The sequence below is a fragment of the Pleurodeles waltl genome, chromosome 7 (genome assembly GCF_031143425.1).
Source record: "Pleurodeles waltl isolate 20211129_DDA chromosome 7, aPleWal1.hap1.20221129, whole genome shotgun sequence".
In the NCBI taxonomy this organism is placed as follows: Eukaryota; Metazoa; Chordata; class Amphibia; order Caudata; family Salamandridae; genus Pleurodeles; species Pleurodeles waltl.
The window spans coordinates 198,604,477-198,626,905 of record NC_090446.1 but is presented as its reverse complement, the minus strand read 5'-3'; positions in this window follow the sequence as shown (position 1 = coordinate 198,626,905).

Sequence of the window (22,429 nt, the reverse complement as noted above, 5' to 3'; positions counted from 1 at the left end):
GATGCATGCATTATTTGTTTAAAAATACTTAATGATCTGTCTTAGAGAGTTAGGTGTCAGTGCCTAATACTTTTACAGTATTTTCAAGGACACAATTCATTCCATCCTTTGGCAAATGGAAGGATTGTAATACAGGCGTTTTGTGTAGTATCCATTTCAGGTATTGGATTAATGTTACTGAATGATTTTGCATAGCTGAAGTAATTCCTTGTATTTTTTAGCAAACCTATGTGCACTTCTTTAATAGCAAGGCTTCTACTATGTCCACATTCTAATGTGTATGGTCATGAGCTATCTTTGCTCACCTTCTGAAGCAGAAAGGGTACATTCTTTGTTACCTCAGTCACTTTGGGAGCCAAAGCACACTGACGCCCCAATTAAAACTGGGATTAAATATTTCACCCTGCTGGAAAGAATTATGAATTGTGCAAAGTTCACCTCACCCTGTAATTACCTGGTGCAATAAAGTCCACACCATGCTAGGTACATATCAGCTGGACAGTACACTAAAATGTATGCATTTTTGCACTATAACCTCCAAAATCCACACTATGTCCCATTTTGGGGTTTAACTAGTAATATGCAATTATCAGTCACCTGATGAACACTGAAACCAAGGTGTCAAATTTTATCATGTGCAATAAATATTTCATTCATAATCAGGTCCCTAAGTTGAAAACTAACTTCAAAAGTTTGCTTTGATTCCAAGGTGGGAGATGACTGGACTGCTATCAGAACCAGCTTGAGGTTCAACTTGGCAAGAACAATAATTGATTTTATGATCTAAGCAAGCATAGGGACTTTTCCATCATCCACCCCAATACATTGATGAAGCAGTGTGAGTTATCCATGTAGGCTTCTGGTCTGCAGTTCAAGTGGAGCATAATGTGGTCCATGTGAAATTAGAGCCTTGTCATGGTGGACACAGGGCTTTTATGGACATTTGAAGGGAAAGCACCCCTAATATACCATATAGCACAAACTTTAAAATTTTGTGTAAATTCCCCCTTCCCGAGCCATTTAACCCTTTAAAGGTGCCGGGACCTCAGCCTTCATCTCTAGCTCACTAAGTCTGCCCCACGAGCCCACCACCAGGACACAGTAGATTCCCTGCCCATCTGGTGGGAGCATGTTTAAATCTCCCACTAAGCAGGAGCAAAGATACAAGTCTGCTCCCAGCCAGAGGGAGATTTGAAAAAGCTACCACCGGATGGGAGCAGATGTGTGTTCTGTTTTCCTGCCCTGAGGAGTAAGTGCCGGCAAACAAAAAACACATAGGCCCTCATTACAACCCTGGCGGTCGGTGTTAAAGCGGGGGTAAGACTGCCAACAGGCCAGTGGGAAAAAAAATAGAATTACGACCCCGGCGGAAACCGCCAACATAGACAGCCACTTTAACACTCCGACCACCATGGCGGGACAAACAAACAGCGCAGCGGTAACCGCCAACAGACAGGCGGAAGACAATGTACCACCCACCCTATCACAATACGGCAATCCGCCACCTTTTCCGGGGCGGAACCAACGCGAATAAAAACACGGCATAAACAGTACACAGAAGGGAAAACTCTCACCTCTTCACACCCCACAAGGAACCAGGACGCCATGGAGCCAGAACTGCAGATCCTGCCGGCGATGGTCTTCCTGCTCCTCTATCAGGAGCTCCCACGACGGCGGCAACGACCACGGTGAGTACTGCACCTACAATCTGCAGGGGGTGGGGTGCTGGTGTCTTGGTCCTGTGGCAGTGCCTCCTGTCCACTAGCGCCGGCGGAGGTGGAGGGCTGTTCATCATCCAGGCTAGTGTCAGGGGCCCCTTGTTGTGCCATAGTGTTCCTCCTGGTGTTGACAAGGACCTGCAGCACCCCTTCAATGGTGACCAGGGTGGTGTTAATGGACTTGAGTTCCTCCCTGATCCCCAGATAGTGTTCCTCCCGCAGCCGCCGGGTCTCCTGAAAGTTGGCCAGTACCGTTGCCATCGTCTCCTGGGAATGACGGTACGTTCCCATAATGTTGGAGAGGGCCTTGTGGAGAGTGGGTTCCCTGGGCCTGTCCTCCCCATGTCGCAAAGAAGTCCTCCCAGTTCCCTGTTTTCCTGTTCCTCTGTCCCCTGAACTGTGTGCCCACTGCCACTACCCCCAGGTCCCTGATTTTCTTGGGGTGGTGGATTTGCCTGGGTTCCCTTTAGTGGTGGACACACTGCTGCTTGACGTGTCCTGGGGACAGTGGCATGTCCCTGCTGGGTGGGTGCTATGGTGGTATTTCCTTAGGGGGAGGTTCAGTGTTGGTTTGGGACTGTGGCAGGGCAACCGACTGTCCAGTGGTCCCTGATGGGCCGGCTGGTCATCTTGATCCAGTTGTGCAGAGCTGCTGTCATCACTGTGGGCCTCTTCTGTGGGGGCACTGGCTATTTTTTGGAACCTCCTGTCCGGTGACGTTGGGTAGGGGTCCCGCAGGGGTGTAAAGGCATGATTATTGCATCTGTGTGTGCCATCGTGGGCAATGAGTGAGTGACCCTGTACTCCAGTGCTTGCATTCTTGTCTAGGTCCTTGTGTGATATTTGGTTTAAGGTGTGTGTGGGTATCTGTAGTGGACATGCTTTGGTGATGGGTGTCCATGCTTTGGTGTTGCATGCAGGGCTTGGTGTTGGGATGGGTGGGTTGTGATAGTGGGACATATGTGAGGTGTTGGAGTGATGGGGGTGAGGGTCAGGGTGGGGGTATGTGATGGCATGCAGGCAGGGTGGGGATATAATAGTTAAGAGTTGACTTACCAGAGTCCATTCCTCCTGCTATTCCTGCAAGGCCATCAGGATGCAGTATTGCCGAGGCTTGCTCCTCCCATGTTGTTAGTTGTGGGGGAGGAGGTGGGGGTCCACCGCCAGTCCTCTGTACTACAATATGGTGTCTGGAGGCCACAGAACGCACCTTCCCCCGTAGGTCGTTCCACCTCTTCCTGATGTCATCCCTAGTTCTGTCGACGATTCAGAGCCGTAGCTCTATCTTCCTAACAATGGAGGTGTGCTGCACTTGTGATCCAAATAGCTGTGGCTCTACCCGGACGATTTCCTCCACCATGACCCTGAGCTCCTCCTCAGAGAACCTGGGGTGTTGTTGAGGTGCCATGATGTGGTGTGGATGATGTGTGAGGTCGTGTCGGTTGTGATGTGTGAGGGGATGTGTTGTTGTGTGTTGTTTGAGGTGCGTGGATGTTGTGTGAGTGATAATGTTGTGTGTCTGTGGATGCTAGTGTTGTTTCTGGTGGTGTCTCTCTCTGGCCTTCTTCAAAAATGTTGGTAGTAAGGGTTTGTGGGTGATGTGGGTGTGTGCTCTATATTTGATTAGGTGTGTGGGAGTGGTGTGTATACCAATTGTCCAATGTGGTTGTGTTTTGTAAATGTGTGTGTATTTTGAGCGCGGCGGTGTGAACTGCCAATGGAATACCTCGGTTGAAAGGTTCGTGGGTCGTGATAGTGTGGGCGTATTCCTGTTGGCGTGACGGTGTCGGTTTTGTTATCGTCAGTTTATCACTGACCTTTGGTGTGGCGGACTTGTGTGGGTGTCTGGATTATGGCGGATTCCGAGCTGTGGGTCGTAATAGCTGTAGCGGAATTCCGCCACCGCAGCAGTGTGTTGGCGGTCTTCTGCACGGCGGTAAGCGGGATTTACCGCCAATGTTGTAATGAGGGCCATATTGCCCCTGCCTGGAGGGAGCAAGCATAGATAACTGCTGCCTCTGTGTAGGATCAATCCCACGTTCCACAACATGCTCGGAGCTGCCTGGGGCTGCGGGGGCCTGAGGCTTCCCCCACAGCACCGAGCGTGTTTTTTGGGGGGTGGCCCTGAGCAACCATACATAATTAATGCAGTCCCTGGGGATGGAGTCCCTGGGGCCAAATTAGGCTCAGGGAGGGAGTACCATTACTCGCCTCCCCTTTTAAATAACATACAGCTGTGGGAGATAGCTTCCATGAGTCTGGCAAAGGGGCTGTGTGCCCCCCCACCCTTTATAATAATATGTAGCCCTGGGGAATGGGTTCCCAGGGTCTAATAACACTTGGGGAAGGGGGCACATGGCCCCTTGCCTTTTTCATTGTATTTGTCTCAGCAGATGAGGTCTCTGTGTCCTATTAAGGCTCGAGAGGCTAGTGCATGGCCCTCTCCCTTTATATATGTTTTGGCCCTTGGGGATCAAGTACTCAAGGCCTGAAGGGCAACCCTATGCATCTCGCCAAATGCTGTGAGTGGCGTTGACAGCCTGATAATTATATCACATATTACTTCACTCATGACATCTTCTATGACATCATTGATAACATCACTGCAACATTAGCATTTACATTATTGATGGAAAGTTTATGGATGTCCCGGGCCAATGTAAATGCATTCAAAACTGTAAAATATGCTTTTCAAATCTTATAAAAACTGTATGATATATACCTCTTTCATAATACAGAATGTGCTAAAGCCTTGGGTGGAACAGGACTACACTACTGCAATAGTCTGCAGTTAGAGCTTCCAATCTGTGGATAATTGCAGTAACATGGTTGTCCTGCTGGTCCTTGAGTCAGAGTGTTGGGGCTAATCCTTATCCAGGAAAAGAATATAACAACTCGCCACTCTGTGACAGAAAGTCAATGGTGAACTGAAAGTAGAAACTGGAGGATAGGGTTAGGCAGGGAATGCCAGGGAGTAGATTCCAAGAAGTAGAGGAGTGGATCTCCTAGTAGTTCTTGACAGTATCAGAATAGTACCTTATTCTAGATTTAATACATTTTCTTCCTTAGGACCGCATTGACCAGAGCACAGTTTGGCAGAATATAGGCTCACCAGGAGGGAGTGATTGACTTACTGCAGAAAATTGTGTCTTGATCAAGTCTCTTTGTAGTCTTTAACTGCACACAGAACAACGTTGGGCTCTTTTTGTTCTTTTCCTTCAGGAGAAGGCTTCATTTGGTAGTAAAATTGAGTCAGGTTTCCTAGTCAATTTAGCAAGAATTTTTTTTCCATCTGGTGGAGCGGTAAGGACATCAAAAGAACTTCTAGTTATCTAATTTTTCACACTCTTTTCACCAAAATGTACTATGATCACACTTTCGCCAAGCTCTGATCAAGCACCCCATCTTGCTGGTCAAAAAACAGCAAAAGTACACCGTTTTGTCCTGCTGGCTGTGAACACACAGTTTTGCAGATTTTCGAAGGAAGCAAACTTCCCAAACTACACATGTACCTTGCAGATGTCACTCAGAGATGTTCGCTGACTGCCAAGGAGACACCAATCACCTCCTCCACTTGCTATCAGATTGTTTCTTATGCGCGAATTTTGTGCTACCTTCCTACAGGTGGGTACCATGTTACAGTTTTTTGAGGGGACAGTTCCTTTTTATAGAGAAGCCACACCCCGCTGATCTCGAGTCTTTTCGGAGCGCCTGTCTTCAAAAGAGATTCAAGAGGGCTTTCGCTGCCAGAGGTGGTCCGCTGTGCACACTGCCTCCCACAATCTCCTGGACAGGAAGCAACAAGTCTCAGTGGACCCCAGTGCTTTAGGTCACAAATGGGTGGACTATGTGATGACAGCAAGGCCTGTGACCTACTAGACATGGCAAACGTCATGTCTCCTTTTCAGATTGGTGGGTGGTTGATTGACAACTGACACAGAGTGCATTGGTTTATAGAATTTCTGTGATGTCCCGATAGTCCTACATTCACAAATGCTTAGAGGACTACATTTATTGGTGTAATAAATGGGTAGGTGAATTCCTGTTTTTTAAAAATACGTGTTAAGCAGATGTGAAACTTCAGGCAATATTATCTGTTTATGCTGATTTCCCATCCACCTACTCCACACGAAAAAAGCAGAAAGTGTAGAGGGAAGATGCAAGGAGAAATCTTGTGAAGGGCACTCTGGCCTGTGTATGATGTTTGCTTTGCAGAGTGGCAGGAGGACTCTGCCAGGTAGAATCATAACTGCAAATTGGGAAGGGCATAATGCCTCTAAAGTGAGAGCATAGCTATCTTTGATTGCGTGAGCTGCAGGAGTAAAATATAGGCAAAATATTACGTAGGACAATCATTTACTTGCATAAAACTGTTCCATACTTTTTAATGACAGACAATAAATCAAGAGCAGCATCAACCATAAAGTATTAAAAAACAAGTAAAGGAAATCTGACGTATATGGTTGGCTGAGTAGCAAACAAATAGGCAGGTGGCTGTGTTATGCATTATTATTGAATGTTACCTGAGATCTCATTGGTATACAGTAATGTGATGGGGGACTTCATTTGTGAACATTGTAGATGAGACTTGCAGTAGACGCAGACTTTTTTAATTGTGTTCATGTTATTATATTGCTGTTTCTGTAAAGAAATACAGCAAGAATAGTACTCATCTCTGGTCCTGCCATAGAATGTCATCAGTATATAACTTTAGAAAAATGATTTGAGATTCCAAGTGACTAGTCCTTCCAGGACATACTAGCAGCAGCATAGGAAAGGGTGCAGTCTTTGAGCAGGAAGCTTTCATTTAAGTATTGATCCTTGATGACCTTTCAAGATTTCAGTAGCCAGTGAAACCATTACTTATGACTGCTGCTGGGCGTGAATTCACTAATGTCATGATGACAACTGAAGATCAGTCATTTTTAACTTTATGGTTAATGATCTAAAATGAACACGTCCTCTGTTGAACACATAGGTCCTCATTATGACATTGGTGGTAAATGCTGCATACCGCCACGGTGACAGCCACCAACATACTGCCGCGGTGTGAATATCCATTCTCCATATTATGACACACACACACCAAACCAACAGAATACTGCCACATACACAAATCTGACGGCCCAAAGGTCAGTGCTAAATTGCCGGTATGAACACCCATACCATTACGCCAACAAAACAACACCCACCACCTTATGACCCACGAATCATCACGGCGGACATTCAATGGTGGAAAACTAATGGTGGTACACACCGGTGTGCTCAGAATGGCCACCCAAATACAAGTACACTTTTTGTCATATTACCAACATCTGCAAAATGAGAAGCCATAGGGGACATAAGTAGAGATGCAAAGAAAGTGAATGCCATCCTGCTACAGCCACACAGAAAACATCATTAATCAGAGGAATGGTCAGTCCCACCATGTCACCTGTGATTCATTGGAAGTATTGACATATAACTGATGCTCTGTTGTCCACATCCCAATCCTCTGCCTCCTCATCCTCACTGTCCTCAGGGTCCACTGCTGCCACAGGGGCATTTCCAGTCTCCTCCTCCTGCAGATAAGGCACATGTCGTCTGAGGGCCAGGCTGTGCAACATGCAGCATGCTACTACTATCTGGAGGACCTTCTTGGGTAAGTAGCACAGGGATCCACCTGTCAGATGAAGGCATCTGCACCTGACCTTCAGGAGGCTGAAGGTCCTTTCAATAATTCTCCTGGTTCGCCCATGTGTATCATTATAATGATTCTCAGCCCCTGTCCTGGCATTCCTCACAGGGGTCAGGAGCCACAATAGGTTTGGGTAGCCAGGGTCACCTGCAAGTATTGAGGGACAAACATTAGCTTTACACAATGGTATAGAGTCAACACCAGAAGGCATATACTGACATACATTGGGTGGGGACTCTGGCTCACAAATTAGTCATACCCTGTGCCTCTGTAGTTGTGCCATCACATTTGGGATGCTGCTATTCCTCAGGAAGAAGGCTCATGCACTGTCCCAGCATACTTGGCAGAGACATGGGAGATGTACTGCTCAGCCGGGCATACCATTTGCACATTGAGGGAGTGGAAACTCTTCAGATTCCCGAACACTTCTTCATTCTGGTCGGGTTGGACCCAAGCAACATGTGTACCATCAATCGCCCCAATAATGGTGGGGATATGTCCCATTGCATAAAATCCAGCCTTCACAGTGGTCAAATCTTCCACCTGGGGGAAAGCAATGTAGCTGCACATGTTTCACCACGGCAGACAAAACCTTTGCCAACACGATTGAGAACATTGGCTGTGACATTCCTGCTGCCAAGCCCACTGTCACTTGGAAAGTGCCAGTTGCCAGGAAATGAAGCACAGATAGAACCTGCACAAAAGGGGGGATCCCAGTGCGATGACGGATAGCAAATATATGATCAGGCTCAAATTGAGCACCCAGCTCTATAAGTGTGGCCCTGTCCAGTCTACAGGTGAGTATTATGTGCCTGTCTTCCATTGTAGCCAAGCCCACAAGGGGTCTGTACATGGGGTCTTGCCTCCTCCTCCTATTCCTACAGAGTGGTAGGTATCTAAGGGACATAAGAGTGAGTAGGCTGTCACAATTTGAACAATGGAACCACCACCTCAGTGTACATGGAGCAGTAACGTGATGGGACATTGGTAATAGCAATGTATGTGCAAATTATGGATAAGACGCAGTTCTTCATTATCTGGATATCGTCCACCACCATAACATGGTGACCGCCTGTCCTGTATGTAGGGACAGGTGGAAGTGAGCTAACTCCGTCGGCGTTGCATGTCATGGCGGAAGGCGGTCTTGCACCGCCGTGCTATTCCTCATTGGATAACATGGGGATCTATGGAGTACAGTGGCCAATGGGGATCGTCAGTGGCAGTGACGGTGTACACCGCATCGTACGTGACTGCAATTTTCCAACTATAACCTCACTGGATTGTCTGGGTAATGGTGTCCTTCTGTCTGTGTTTCCTCTGCAGGTCAGCGTCCATCAGAAGAAGAGATTGTGGCGTGCCATCACCAAGGACATGCGGACCCTGGGGCTCTACAGCAGGTGGAGCAGCTACTGTAGGAAGAGGTGGAAAGACCTGAGACACTGGGCCCGGAAGACCGCGGAGGCCCAGCTGGGGATGATCTTCAAACGAGGTCGGGTGCCCGTCGGAACCTGACCCCCCTGATGGCCCGCATACTGGCGGTGGCCTACCCAGAGCTGGATAGGCACTTGAGGGCAGCACAGCAGCCACAAGGGGGTGAGTACAGTGGGCGTTACAACTATGATTAGTAGGTGGCATGGGATCCTGGTGGTGAGTGTCAGTTAGTGGCTGCCCCTTAATGCCAGCTCAGAGAAAGCAGCCTGAGCCAGCTCAAGGGTAATGGTTGTATTGCTAAATCTGGTAACCTAGCTAGGTTGCATTCCATGTCAGACATGGCTTAGTGACTCCTAGGAGGGGTGCAGTTGGTGGTGTTTTGCTTCCATCTTCCTGTGGTACCTAGCAAATGTAATGCCAGTGCGATGCATGGTGCTCAATCCTGATCCCTGTGTGTGATGGTAATGTGTATGCCATCTGTGGTGTTGGTGCTGTAATTGACCCAGTGCTCCCTTTCTCTCTCCCCCTTCTTTTTTCTTCTGACATCCTGTCCATGTGTGCATTAGCATCATCTGGCGGAGGAGCAGGGGCACAGGCAACAGAGGGAGCTACATCCAACAGGACCCAGGAGTCAGAGTCCACCGTCACTGAGGGGACCAGTGGGACGCAGAGAGAGAGAAGCACCATGGCGGGGACAGGAAGTGACAACACTGACTCCGATACCTCCTCCAATGGAAGCTCTGTGGCAGTGGCAGACACCTCTGGAACCACCCCAGCTATGGCCGCTACCCCCGTACCAGCACTGCCCTCCTAGTAGCCCCTCAGCGAGTTGCCCGTGCCCACTCACCCAGGGTGGTGGGCATCTCCTTCGCCCCAGTGAGCCCTACTGCCCTAAGTGAGGACCCTATTGACCTCCTGAGATCCATCTCTGTAGGGCATTCAACCATTGTGAATGCCATCCAGGGGCTGGCATCCCAGATGCAGCAATGCAATGCATTCCTGGAGGGCATTCATGGTGTGTTGGAGGCCCAACAGAGATCATTCCAGGCTCTGGCCTCATCTCTGATGGCAGCCATTGTCCCTGTTCCTAACACCCCCCCTCCAACTACCACTTCCCAGTCCCAATCTCTGCACTCCCAACCCATGCACACATACAGACAAGCATGCACACAAAACATCACACAAGAGTGGCACAAACAAACACATGCAGCACACTTCAGGCAACAAGCACTCACATAAACAACAGACTGTTGCACACACAACAACATCCACTGCCTCTATTGTTTCCCTCTCCTCCTCCTCCTTCCTCACTGTCACATCCACACTCACCTGCATGTACTGCGTCAACAGCCACCACCACCATCACCACACCAAGCAGCACACACACCTCACTTGCAGACACCTCCACAATATCCATCCACGTGCCCTCTGTGTCCTCTCCCACACTGTCTGCCTGCCCTCCTAAGAGACACAAACGTATACACTCAGACACCCAACAGCCATTCACCTCACTTGAGCACACTGCCCATACAACTGCACCCAAAGGCAGCAGACATACACCTCCAACAACCACTCCCTCAACCTCCACTCCCATCCCTCCTCCCTAATCCCGCCCCACCATCCCTAAGAAGCTTTTCCTTGCCCAACTTGACCTCTTCCCCCCCCGTCCTGCCCGTAAGAGCAGGGTCACAATGGCCCAGCCCAGCACCTCAGCCAAACAGTCCACGGGCATAGTGGAGGCACCTCCTAGTTGTGGAGGCAGGAAAGGAAAGGATCCCACTCCACCACTCAAGAGAGGGAAGGATCCCACTCCACCACCCAAGAGAGGGAAGGATCCCACTCCACCACCCAAGAGAGGGAAGGATCCTACTCCACCACCCAAGAGAGGGAAGGATCCCACTATGCCATCCAGGAAAGGGAAGGTTCCCACTCCACCAACTAAGGCAGGCAAGAGGCCCCCTCCGACAGCCGTGGGCAATGAGCCCTCACCTCCATATGGGACACAGCAGCCCTCACCCCCATCTGGAAAACAGCAGCCTTCACCTCCAGTTAGAAAACAGCAGCCCTCACCTCCAGCTGGAAAACAGCAGCCCTCACCTCCAGCTGGGACACAGCAGTCCTCACCTCCAGCTGGGACACAGCACCCCTCACCTCCAGTTGGAAAACAGCAGCCCTCACCTCCAGCTGGGACACAGCAACCATCACCTCCAGTTTGAAAACAGCAGCCCTCACCACCAGCAGAGGGCATGTAGGGCACCCTCCAGGGACTGTTGTACACGGAGCCCCCTCCATTAGCAGTGGGCAAGTCCCAAGTCCCTCAACTCAGAGACTGTGACCTTTCACTCCCCAGCTAATGGGCATGGAGCCCGCTCCAGAACCAGTGGGCAAGTCCCCCACTTCAGCTGAGGTGCCCCCCACCTCCTTCCCCCTGAGGTGCCTGGCCTTTCACAACATGATGCCCCTGCACAGTGTAGTGCGGATTAGGTCAGGGAGCGAGTTGGGGCTTGGACTGTGCTCTGTGGCCATGCGGGCCTTTTGTACTTTGGACTTGCCATTGGCCCTTTGGGAACAGTGAATCAAGTATTTTTTGTCATATGGACAATATGGTGGCTGTTTGCATACAATTACTGTTGTCCTTGCATTATTATGATGCAAGTCCTGTGACATTATTTTTCCTCTGCAGCTGGTTGTGTGTATGATGTGTGTGAATGGTGTGTGTTGTGTGTGTGTGTGTGTGTCACTCTTCTGTTCCTCCCTCCCTCCCTTGTGTGCTATACTCACCATCGTCGTCTTCGTCGGCATTGGTGTTCCAGATGGCACAGAAGAGCATCAGGAAAACTTTAAGTTCTGGTTTGATGGCAGTGTTGATCTTCTCTGTGTCTCTGATGGTGAGTCGTTCATCTTCCGTGTTTTGTTTCCGCCAGGCTTTTGATGGCGTTGGTATTGCCTCAGAAATTGGTGGTTTGCAACGTCTTAATATGGTGGGCGGTACTTTGTCTTCCGCCTGGTTGTTGATAGCTACTGCTGTGGTCAGTGGTGTTAACACCATGGTGGTTGGTGTGGTACATTGGCTGTCTATGGGAGTTATCTCCGCCATGGTCATAATTTGGTGGTAATTAAACAGGCTGGCAGTATTACTGCCACTTTAACAGTCACCGCCAATGTCATAATGACCACCACAGTATCCTAACACGATTACGTCAAGTCAGTACATACATGCCAACAGTGGAGAGAATGCAAATACGCAAATTAGTTAACTACATTTGCAATTTAAGTTGAAGGTATTTATTTGATGGATAAGGGTTACATTAATCGTATTTATTTTGATTTGATTTCTAGGGTTAACTATTTAAATTTTACTTATTTTATTTTATTTTGTGGTTGATTATCAAATATAATTTTTAAAACTAAGGGTTTAGGAATATGGTTAACTGTTCCTGACCATACAGCGATATATCTACATATTTAAGGTGAGATCACAGTTTGTGTCTGCACTCTCAAACCTTTGGTACAGAACTTGCTAATATAGTAAAATCCAATGTGTATTAAATATGCTGTTCACACACATTTTGCAACATATTACTTGATCAACAGCGATTAATAATTTGTGCCTGTTTTTTTTTTTAGTTCAGAGAGAATTTTGTATTGTTCATATATCTTTAAATAGTATTTTGTGTTTACTCATTGAGTTGTTATAGACACATATGAAGTCTTCAATTCAGTTTTTAAACTGTAGCCCCGATTTATACCATTCTATTTTGCTCCTCTATTTGGGAGTTTATCAAGAGTTGCTAAACAGTACTTCGGGAGAATTCCAATAGTTCATAAAATAATGATTAGAGTATAGCCAATTAAGCAGATAAACATTAACAGTACATTAATTATGTTCACATTGCACGTATGCATAGTATCCTGATCAAGTGTGCCGGGTGGAATAATTATACTGGAATCATTACTAAGAAAGATTTTTACATGCAGCTGGCGCCACAACATATTTTTAAAATGAAGGTGTGCACAAGATAATGGACATACTTAGTAATTTGCTGTTTGAAAAAAAATTGAGAAAAAACAAAAATGTTTCAATTTGCCACATTTCATATATATGTATCATTCTCTATTTAAAACACTTAACTTGTCGAAAACTCCTACTTTATTTCGAAGTTGAAATCTGGACATAAGAATCATATGTTTTCAATTTTACTGCCCCCTGATATCTAAGGTTCGAGGTGTGCTCTATATATCGAGTTTTAACCAATTCCTTAGCATTAGTAAGCAGGGTACCAGGGTAGTAAACATGTTCTCCAGCCCTAAGTTCCGAAAGGAATTTTGCACAAATATAAGCCACGGAATTCTATTAGGATTAACTGATTGAATACAGTTCGTCAAGCAGTCTTGTCCCAAATTAGCCGCAGGATTTGACTAGACTTTCAGCCAGAGAGTAGGGTGACACCAATCAGATCCTGAATGTGCTGTGCTCCCAGCTCCTCATGGCAGATGATGTTTGCTACATTTTTGGGTACCAATAGTAACCTGTGCAAAAATGTGTTCACAGTATGTTGTAGGGAAATGGATTTAGTATTGCTCCACAGGCCTGCCCCGTAAGTGGCTGCTGATACACATTTAGACTTATAAAGCATGATAATCTGATGGACTGGTCTATGTCCCAATTTACGGGCAAAACGAAAAATCACTTCCAAGTTTCTCACCATTTGTTGAGTCTTAAAGGTGAGATGGGAATTCCATGATAAGGAAGAGCTTAAATACACACCTAGATAGCAGAAATCTTTCACTTTGTTTAAGATATTTCCGCCCATAGTGAAACATTTAGTTTGTGTATTTCGGGGGCCACAAGCCATAACATATGTCTTTGTAAAATTAACTTCCAAATCGAGTTCCTGCATAAAGGTTACAAAAAGATCCAATAAGTTTTGAAGGCCATTAGCTGTGCGAGCGATTAATACTGCATCATTGGCATACAATAGAACCAGAAGCTGTCTTAATCCCCTCCTGGCGAAATCCTTAGCATTTTTTACTAAAAATCCATAAAGGCCATTGATATATAACAAAAATAAAAACGGTGCTAGGATTCAACCCTGTCTAACTCCTCGTATAGATGGAAAGGGAGAGGACCTCTCACCGTGATGACCATACTGAACTGAAATCATGAGATCACTATATAGGCGTTTAATTAACTCAAGCAAGTCATGATCAACACCCATTAATTCCATAATTCATCAAAGCTTCTCTCTATTCACTTGGTGAATATCGATAAAAGCCAGGTGAATAGATTGTCTCCTGGCGGTGACAAATTTACTAAGGATGAGGTGCAAGTTTAAATCATGGTCCACTGTACCTAAACCAGGTCTAAATCCATATTGGATTGGGGAAAGGATTTTGGTCTTTCCCACCCAGTCCCCAAGCTGTGTCAAAATCACACTCCCAGGATCTTAACCGTGGAATCTATGAGGGAAATTGGTCTGTGGCAAGTTTGATTGTGCCTGTTACCCTTTTCAAAAATGGGAACAATTATTGACGTTTTCCATGAAGAAGGAACATTACTTTTTACTGCGCTGCTCAATACATTTGTAATTAACGGGCCCCAAAGGTCCAGTATAGATTTAAAAAGATCACCCGTAACCCCATCCGGGCCAGGAGCTTTCCCTGATCTCAGTCGTTTCACTCTCAAATATTACCCACCTTACCTTGCTAGCAGACAGGTGAGTTTAGGGATGAGTTATTTAATACAGAGGACAGGTCTGAAGCCATGTTAAACTTGCCAATAGAGTGGATGGCACAAAAGGTGTTGCAGTCCACAAGTGGCACATGCATATATGTTATTGGTCAATGGGTCTGCATCACATATCATGGACTTATAGGGACGTTAAATGTACTAATCAGATTTTAGCCAATTTGGTATGTTTTACAGGTCCGACTACAGACATTGGGCATGGGATGACCTTATCCTAATATTACAGTTCAATATTAAAAGGAGGTGAGTCCCATAAAAATGAAAGACTGAGGGTGACCTCTTAAAACTTAAAAAGGGATCACAATGGCTGTTGTAATGTTTCCCCAGGGCTTCATACAGAGATGATATTAGGATTTGCACTTTCTCTTCAGGGGACCAGAAAAACAGTCTTACCCTCCTTTTGTCTCTTTCTTTCAACCCACATCTTTAATGACCCATTTGTACTAAATGTTTTGTATGATCCATAGTGAAGAATGAGGGGAATAGAATTAAAGGGCCATATATATTCTAGTTCAAGGCCCCCACATGTGTACCATTATGCTTCAATCCTGTATTCACCTTTAAAAAGCAAGTATATATTTATACACTAATATCCTTCCTTAACTCTGATCATTATTTTTTCATTTAACAACTTAAATGTATAAAGTGCTACATTCCGTTTAGTAGCCTGACTGTTCATGTATCACACATCAGAAAACTAACGCTTCGAGTTCATGTGGAAACAATAAAGTTCATGGATTAAAAAAACACATCTCTCAAAACTCCTTCCCTTTAAAAAAAAAAAAAAAAAAAAAAGAGTGAGACAGAGGCGTGCAGATCCTTCTCCAGACTACACTTGGGAAATGCCAACATGAAACCACAGGACGTGCCATTAAACATCCCCCTGTCGCCGAAATTGGGTTTATTGTTGTGACCCAGAAAAAACTGAGCACTTAAAGGGGACTTCAGAATAGATGCCTAGCTCCACCTCCTGCTACCAAAACTTTCTCATCAGGTGAGTCCGAGAAGCATGGGAAAATCAGGACTCAATGTTACACCGATCACAGAGGGAATGAGCACGGCGGTCTGCATAAACGTTAAACAACAGCTGTAAACAACACATTTCAAGAAGTGTTAAATACATTTAAATAAAGTTCAAAAGAGTCCTATAAAGCATGGTGCAATCATGCAAACATTAGGCAGAGAACCCCTGTAATAGCAAACAGAGCAACCATGCCCCCACGATAAATGAGTATGCACCCATTGTGGGTCGTAGCTAGGTTTCAGGATTGTCCCTCATTCAAAAAAGAAAGCTCAAAATGCGGGCAAAGCATAAAAAGCCCAAATTGCAGGCAAAGCATACCTTCATAATTACCATGGACACTAAAGGAATTTCCTGAAACCTACCCCTGCAACCCTGCAACTCCAGGGTTTACCTTTAGTTTTCCAGGGTAAGGATTAATATACCTTTTAATGTACCTGTCCAATACATCCTTAATGTCTGAAGTGCCTGGATGGGAGGTGGGAAATCTGAGATAGGAAGTTGTGCAAGAGAAAAGGGTTAAAATGGTAATTCATATTTATGTTTGAAGAAATAAGGCCGGATGTACTAAGGCATTTTGCAGTCTCAAAGGGTCAGATTATTACAATCTGATATTTTGCAGCCACCAAATGGCCTTATGTTATTTACTAAACCCAAATTTCAATTTGGTATCACATTACTGAATTGCAATTTCATACATGCAGAATCGCTGTTTGGAAGGGGTGTGTTTAGGACTTCCCTTTCAAATAGCAATTCGCAATGAGTTGCATTACGTTTTTATGACCGAAATCCAATAGCAAAAAAATAATATTTTACCGAGTAGTCCCCAAGGGACTGCTCCCCTTTTGTAAAGGTTGAGATTTTTTTTTTTTTAAGAGGACCACTGCCTGGCCTTAAAATGTTTGTTATTTTTTTTTTAAAGCATTCCATTTTTGTTTAAGGAACACGGGATGTGCTTTAAAAAATATTGCTTTATTTAATACCATTCACAGACATGGGAGTCTGTTTACCCTAGCCAGCCACTATTTCTGCCACCTACCTCATTAATATTCATAAGGTAGGTCGAATTGAAACCTCCTATGAGTCCATATTTTACTAAGTGACTTATTAGTACGTATGTTGCTTTGAAAAATAACACACTCGTTGCAAGAATTCTGGCTATATTTATAGGCCCCTAGTGCCACCGGAGCGTCACTTTTAATGACGCTCTGGGGGGGCGCTAAGCACAGCACCGTATTAACAAGGTGGTGTTAAGCCACTTTTTGTGGCTTAACACCACCATGTAAATACGGCCCATTCCTACTCAGCACTGTGCGTGGAAGGGGCATGCAATGGGTGTTGCTGTGGGCGTACCACAGCAACACCCATTGCTTTTCGATGATGCCTCAGATGTAAGAACTCTTGTTAACCTGAGGCAGCACCAAAAATCTAACAGGTGGCGTTAGCAAGGTGCAACGAGGAGGAATACTTTTATACCTCCTCGTTTTTTGCTTTTTCTATGTATGCTGCATTCTCCCGCACGCATAGAAAAAGCAAAATGCCAGAAATGATTGTTCATGCGCGGGAAGGTGTCCCTTCCTGCAAATAAACAATCATTTGAAAATGACTCTTTGGTACTTGGGCAAACAGCCTGACATTTGATTCACGCTTGGTGGCCTACTATCCTGGGTTCTTTACCATCACCAAAACAAAAAGTTAGAAATATTGGCATCTGGCTAGTTCATGAGTTTTTGTTTGACCACCAAGTTGGACTTTTAGCAGGAAAATGTTTTGGGATATTAAATGTCCTTAAGAAGATACTGAGACTTTTAACTTTGTGGATCCAAAAAGCTGTCATTCAGGCGATGGTCATTTCCAAGCCGGATTACTGAAACGCCCCTTATCTCGGGCTTTCACAAACGAGACTCAATAGACTACAGCTCATCTAAAATCTGCTGTGTGAGTCTGTTACTGAAACTCCCTACATGCACCTCCATTGAGGCTAATTTGAACAAACTCCACTGGATCCCAATTAACAAGTGAATTATCTTTAAAGCTCTCTGCTGTTGTTACAAGGTTTTGTCAATAGCTGGACTGTATGATCACTCTCTGAATAAGCCTTAAGTTCCTGTTTGAAATGTAAGATCATCTGATGCTACGTTAGTCCTGTTTCTAAAATGTAATTGAGGCAGCTTTTTCAGTTATCTGGCTCCTAAGATCTGGAACACTTTGACTTTAAGAATCCAGCGGGCATCATCCGAAGCTTCCTTTAAGCTCTTCACCCTATGTTATTAACCTCCTATATGAGCAGAGCTTGAGCAGAGTCCTAGAGCTAGGATACTTCAGTGAAGTAGCCAAACACTCTACAAATCTTTATCATTATTATTATTATTATTATTATTATTATTATTATTATTATTATTATTATCCCCTTACGGAAGTGCATGTGTTGCCCATTGGCCGACACCGGTGAGGGCTCAAAAGGATCCTGGGTGCTTTACTTTTTTTTAACCAGGAGAGATGCAAAATCACTTTTATGTCTCTCCACATCCCGCCTCCCACCCCTCTGTGACATCACTGCAATGACATGATATAAAAACACCTGCTGCAGACTTTTTTGTACATCCAGCTTTCAGGCAGCAATACAAATGTCAAGATCTCCTGCTAGAGAAAGAGATGGAGTTTTATCTAGTGGTGTTTTGATTTGCCATAAAGAAGTGCAGAGGGTTAATTTCCCTGCTGCAAAAAGCAGATTTTTATTTTATGTGAATAGCATAGTGGATTACTAAAGGTAGCCTTTACCAGCACTTTTAAATAAAGGAAATGTATGTGGGAGAGAGACTATGGAGACATGAGAGGCACTTTTGCTGGGTGGTATTGAGGAAATGTGAGGAGGTGGTCAAAAATGTTTGTCGCACTGCGGGCCTCAAGCACTAAAGTCTCTGATGATGGGTATGTGACAAAGTGAAGTAATACTGGGTCCTTTTTTGTCTTTTTTACCGTCTTTGGAGAATCTGCAGCTTAGGAAAGAAAATAAGGTAAGGTGACAATCTTTATTTACTGTTGCACATATCTCTCATGCACACACTCACCAACTGTTTTAGAAAAGCAAATCTTCCTTCTACGTAGAATAGTGTTTTAGAAGGATAGTTTTAACCAGTAGCAGAGATGGCATCTTGGTGGATGACTTATGCCCAAGCCCTATCTCAGGTTATGGATAGGCCCGGGCAGAGTGCGCAGAGTTGGGCGATGCAGAACTCCATAAAGTTGCTAAAAAAGGAGATTTGTGGAGTTCCGCAAGTGGGCGGAGTTCTCTGTTGCACCAGTTCCCATTGCGTTTGATATCAAACGCAACATGAAGTACATACTTGCATTCAAAATTGCCCGTGAACATCATCACACGGTTTGCATGGGTGCTGCCATCTTGTTTTTCACTCTGCTGGGCCTTCAACTTCAATCTGACCCCAATCTTTGTAATCCTCCAACCTTCGCTTGATCTAAACCTATTTTTCTTATTTATTGAATTAGTGTGTCTTTTTGTGTCTCATTATTTTTAAGTTGTTTTAATTTTGTGTGTGTTTTTTTGTGACTTTTTGTATATTTGTTTATTTTTTTCATGTTGCTTCCTTCCTTTTTTCTCTTTCTTTTTTTCTCTTCTTCACCATACCCAGGCACCATGGCAGAGCAAAGCAACACCAGCCACCTGCCTTGCGGGTGGCGCTACCATAAAGGGATGCAGCGTTGCCCAATCTTCGGTAAGAAGGAGATGGCTGCACTGGTTTATACTTGCAGTGCCACCTCCCCTTCATTCTGGCAGCAGGTCTGGATGCAGTTATCCCCTGCGGAAGCATCAGCAGCACTGTATTGGGAGCACCCAGGTCCAGCACGCCACCCAGCAGCTGAGGCACAGCTGGGCAGATATCATCGACCATGAGCAGGACCTTCTCGACCTGATAGGAGTTGAGATCCCAGGTCTTGGTGAGTATTGTATTTTTATTGTGTTTTTGTTCTACAATGCTAATTTTTTTCTGAATAGCATGTGACTTCCACTCGGAAGTAAGTTATGTTTAGCTTACATTAAGAATATTTTTTATTATGTGATCCAGTTGGAACTAGGCAGGTGCTTGGTGCTACACCTGTGTACTCATAGTAAGGCCCTCGCTTTGGCTAATTATTTAAGAAGCCATTGTGACACAGACTCCTCTATTCTCCTGTCTTCATAGTGAATTAGTGATGGACTTGTTGTAGCTCGTACAGTCCCAAGCAATTTCACAGTGATGCGAGTATGCATGCATTACAAAAAAGGGACACATCAAGGGGCTTGAGAAATGAGAATAGAATGAAATATCATTCATTCCAGATGCAATGCATTAGTTCCAAATGTAGTTTTTGTTAAGGGCATTTGGAATACGGATTTTAGGAGTATAGCCAAATCAACGATACTTTATCATGCTGATATAGTCCCAGAGGAGATCTGATTTAAGTATAATGTTATTGCATTTGCCTTTTTTATACTGATTTTTAAAAATATTCTTTCTAATATTATATCAGCATCCAAGGACCATAAGAGGGGCACTGCACCATCCAGTCCAATAGGAGCAGGTGAGGCGCCGACCACTAGAGCCGATGCTGATCTCTCTAATCATTCCAGTAAGTCCTATTCTTTAACATTATTACTATTATTTCACTAACTTTTACCTCTCGCCACTTTTATACTACATTTAATTTTGCCTTGTTTGCTATTTTTTATACTGTCTACCTTTTTTACAACTCCCCTATTCATGTTTTGTTTAATTCCTGTTATCCCTGATTTATCTTTTTTCTGTCTTTCATTGACCATTTTGTATTACACCCCTTATTTTCTTTTCAGTGATTCAGAGTCATTGTCAATCATAGTCTATAGCTCTGTCCCTCTATTACGCAAAGCTTGTGGTTGGCTTTATTATCTGGCTTTTCTAACATTCCAACAAAATTCCCAGAGTGATATTTTTTTCAGAAGATTCATCAGTGCTAACCAAACTGCTGTGGTTGCATTTTTTTATTTCAAAAATTAAGAATGGGAGGGGTACCTGGAATCTAGAAATTGTATGCTGTTGTTTTTTTAGCCACACCAACCAGTGGAGTTGGCTCAACTTTGACTGCTGCAAGAGCAGATAGAGCAGGGGGAAGACGCAGCAGCAGGCATGGGAGCTGCTAAGGCACATTGCTTGCTTATAGACAATTACTCATACTCACTGGTTACGCATACATGCTACAGAGGTGGTTGGGTTACTTATGGCCTCTTCTATCTGCAACTCAGCAAAAGCACACACATATTCTAAAAATGATAGCTTGATGGAAACGTGAAGGAATGGAAGGTTAAAAGAAAAGATGGGTGAGAAGAGTGAAAAGAAAAGATGCATGGGTGATTGAAAAAGGATGCACAGGTGAGTATTGGTACTGGGTAAATGGATGGATGGGTGAAAGGATAATTGAAAGAAAGGGGGGATAGTGCGGATACTGAATGGCTGGACAAAGGATTGTGAATTTGGGTGGAAGACCTGATGAGAGAAAGTAAAGCTTAAAATCACGGTGGCTGTGAGTGTATGTTGGGGAAAAATTAAAGGACGATTGAATAACTGCTTAGATGAATAAAAAATGGAGCTCTTCTTCTGTAGAGAGATCAGTGTTGCCCCTCTATTCTTCTGTAGCAAAAACTCTATCTACCTGCCTAATCCATCTGCCTTAGTCTGCAGTAGAGCAAGTCAAGTTTCTTTACTTTCCTTACCTCCTGATGAATCATTTTGTTGGAAAGAATTTTTGATGGTGGGTGAGATCAGTGAGTAAAGTGGGACCAGTAAGTGCCCGATGTGATTTCAAATTTGTCATTGGGGATACTCTGTGACGAACATGCCAAATACAATCTATATAGGCCGTTCATTTCCCTGTAGAGCAGTGTATCATTCCCCTGTCTACTTACAGCAGACAGGATAAATATATCTGCATTTTATACATGACATGTGTGGTGTGTCTTATTTATTCATCTGCCTCTTTGGAGTCAGGTTAGAAACTACACTTGTACTCCATAGTACATAATGTCTTACTCATCATAATGAGAGGTAATTCATTTTTATTTTTCCACTACATATATCTGTTTAGTTACTAGAAAACCCTTTAACAAAAAAATAAAATGACTGTTTTTTAATCAGGTCTTATTCTACCTTAATTCTTTTCTACAAGACAGTTAGGGGGTCATTCTGACCCTGGCAGTCATTGACCGCCAGGGCCAACGACCACGAGAGCACCGCCAACAGGCTGGCAGTGCTCTCAAGGGCATTCTGACCGCGGCGGTTTGGCCGCGCTCAGAAAGGGAAAACCGGCGGTCTCCCGCCGGTTTTCCGCTGCCCTATGGAATCCTCCATGGCGGCGCAGCTTGCTGCGCCACCATGGGGATTCCGACACCCCATACCGCCATCCTGTTCCTGGCGGTTCGCCCGCCAGGAACAGGATGGCGGTATGGGGTGTCGTGGGGCCCCTGGGGGCCCCTGCAGTGCCCATGCCAATGGCATGGGCACTGCAGGGGCCCCCGTAAGAGGGCCCCACAAAGAATTTCAGTGTCTGCCTAGCAGACACTGAAATTCGCGACGGTGCAACTGCACCCGTCGCACCTTCCCACTCCGCCGGCTCCATTCGGAGCCGGCTTCCTCGTGGGAAGGGGTTTCCCGCTGGGCTGGTGGGCGGCCTTCTGGCGGTCGCCCGCCAGCCCAGCGGGAAACACAGAATCACCGCAGCGGTCTTAGGACTGCAGAGCGGTGTTCTGTCGGGGGAACTCTGGCGGGCGGCCTCTGCCGCCCGCCAGAGTTGGAATGACCCCC